Below are 2,732 nucleotides of genomic sequence, written 5' to 3'. Positions count from 1 at the left end.
TACCAACACAAAAAAAACTGTGACCCACTAGAGGCAGAACATACCAACTAGTCGTATTGTTTGGCCAAAAAATCCAGAAATAGGTGGTTATCGAAAAACGGCGGGAAATATTACCCACAGAAAATACTCAAATTCTGGTAAATTCTGTTTTGGAATGGGTTTAAATAATCACCGCTGCCACCAATAAAGTATTTCCCTAACCTAATTCTTCATTACAATAGGCCCTTACCATAAATGCGACACGAATTACTCTTCGTTAGTAGGCACGTCCAACCTCTGCGAGGACAACAGCTTGACTACCCAGAATAACATCAATCCTGGGATAAAGTACGAGCCAATCCAACTGTGGGGTTACAACGCACCAACTATTAGTGGAAATCTACTTTCCACTACATATCAATGTATAATGCACACCAACTTGTTAAATGACCATTTACCACGTGAATACAACTGCACGGAGTATTTGGTACGTAGACACAAACATGTGAAACTTTCAAAAAGTCGAGCCCACGATGTTCCAACGACTTTTTTTTCAAAAATTCAAAACTTAACGAAAGCCCAGTAAATTCTCTCGTCTGATCGAGTGTGATTTGATTTTATTTTATTCGAGTTTCAACTTCGTTTAATCATCTTCATTGCGTACAATACCCAAGGATTATTGAGAGTCCTTCCCTTGGCTTTAACCAGTTCATGCCAGGTGTCCTGTCTACTTTGAACAGTTGATCTCAGTGGATTAAGCTAGGAAAGCTTGCGTAGCTACTCAAACAGCGTAATTCAGTTCTGTGAACACTTCAATCCTTACCTTGATGGCTCTTTTACACCAGGACGTGATAAGACTTGAAGAACCTTGTTAGCGCCGCGTACGACAAAAGGGCTCCAGAACTCCTGTATGTCCTTGGGAAGGTCACCATCCCGTCCTTGCTGTCTCATGAAGTCGGATTGCCAGTGAGCTTTGTTTGGAGTATAAAATTCAAATTAAAAAAAAATGCTTGTAAATAAAAGCTTAGGCCTTTGCAAACAGTTTGGATCCAGATTAGACGCCACAGAACGTGGCGTCTCATCAGGATCCAAATTGTTTGCTATTCTGATAGTATTCTTTGAAAAAAACACAAAGAAAATGCTAATTTTAGAAATTCTGCAGACGAAATTTTAGCAGACGACAAATTTCACAGCATGCAAAGGCTTATATGGGCCTTGCTCTGGGTAAATAGGACTTAATTTATGTGCCTAAAGTGTTGTCTGAGACAGATCAGCCTGTGCAATCAGCACAGGCTAATCACAAACAACACTTCACTTTTATGGAGATTTTTTTCTGTAAAGAAAGTCTCTTTTAACCCTTTAACACACAGGTACGTAATTTGACACATTTGTAGTCCCTTACAAAGTTACATTTAATTAAAGACCTTTTTGACTAGATTCAACTGGATTCAAGTTTTTAAGGCTTCTTTTCCAACCCTTAGATACTGATGAGCAGCAAACAGCATAAAACCTGAACAGACTGCGAGTAACTCGCAGTCTGTTCAGGTTTTATGCTGCTTGCACATGGCCATTTTCACTTAGATATTATTTCAAATCATTATTATTTTATTACATTACTTTGGTTTTATTCAATAATTTATATTTTTATTTCTTGCAGTCTTATTGTCAAGTAGTTTAAGTTTGCGATTACTTTTTACTGCAGCCTACGAACTTTGGCTGAAGGCGGGGTCAGCGAGTTCGCTGAATCATGACGTCACCACTGAAGAATCCATGACGATCATGTGCAGTGACGGGACGGACCAAATCACCAGCAGTTACAAGGTGGACATTTCGGACGCGGTATGTGTAGATTGAAGCCGAGCTCTGGGAAAACGGGGCGTATGCAAGTTCGTAAAGTGTCGTCTGAGATTAGCCTGTGCTGTCCGCTTGTACGGCATTTTTCTTTTTAAAAAGTCTCCTGCTATCAACAAACCCTGTTTAAGGGGAAAGTGTTGTCCCTGATCAGCCACTGTAGACAAGACCGATAAATCTGAGACGACACTTAACGCACATGCATTAAGCCCCATTTTACCCCAGGGCGGCTCATTTCTTTATCGAATTCACCGTTATTCTCTCCTACATGAGCACCGCAATCGGAAGACTGCATGGACGCAGTGTTTCAGAGTAGCTCGGTGTGTCGGTCCGTTGATGTGTCCGGAAAGCAGCGTCCAATATATCCCTAAGCTATGGACGGTTGCATTAAGTCAAAGCAATGACATATATATGAAGTATTTCAAATTGTGGATCGCCAAAGCGTTGCGGGCGTCGGGCTGGGGTGGGGGGGATGCAGCTTGAGGATTGCAAGATATATTCGATTCCAGGCATAGAAGTTGTGTATTTTAGTTCCCGTTGTGAAGAACCCAGAAGACTGAAGAAAAGCGTTTGTTTTAAGATAACATGGCCTGATATTTTTTGGACAACATTGAAAATACATGTTCATATATTTGACGATTTTCTTTATTATTTAAGCTTATAAATTGATTAATACAAATAAACCATGAACAAGTTTTCGTACCTACATGGATTTGTTTTATGGGGCAGTTTTGTATATTAAATTATTATTTCAAAATTGTTCAGATAATGGAAAACGTTCGGCTTTTCGACTGTTTTAAAGATGGTATGTTATTCATAATACGTTAAAGTGCTGTTGATTTCATAATTGTAATGAGGGCCTAGACGAGTGGGAACTCATTGATAACATGTTTACATTATTT

General features: G+C 39.5%; 1 long non-coding RNA gene across 1 annotated transcript; it reads left to right on the top strand.

Annotated features, from left to right (window-relative positions):
- The first annotated feature begins 394 nt into the window (after positions 1-394).
- On the top strand, positions 395-2,240 carry LOC127864463 (uncharacterized). Its single transcript, XR_008042046.1, has 3 exons — positions 395-466; positions 825-945; positions 1,682-2,240. It is a non-coding gene; the product is annotated as an uncharacterized LOC127864463 (long non-coding RNA).
- The last annotated feature ends 492 nt before the right edge of the window (positions 2,241-2,732 follow it).

The sequence above is a fragment of the Dreissena polymorpha genome, chromosome 1, assembly GCF_020536995.1.
Source record: "Dreissena polymorpha isolate Duluth1 chromosome 1, UMN_Dpol_1.0, whole genome shotgun sequence".
Taxonomy (NCBI): domain Eukaryota; kingdom Metazoa; phylum Mollusca; class Bivalvia; order Myida; family Dreissenidae; genus Dreissena; species Dreissena polymorpha.
The sequence above is the reverse complement of the archived record's forward strand: the minus strand, read 5'-3'. Positions and strand labels throughout refer to the sequence as shown.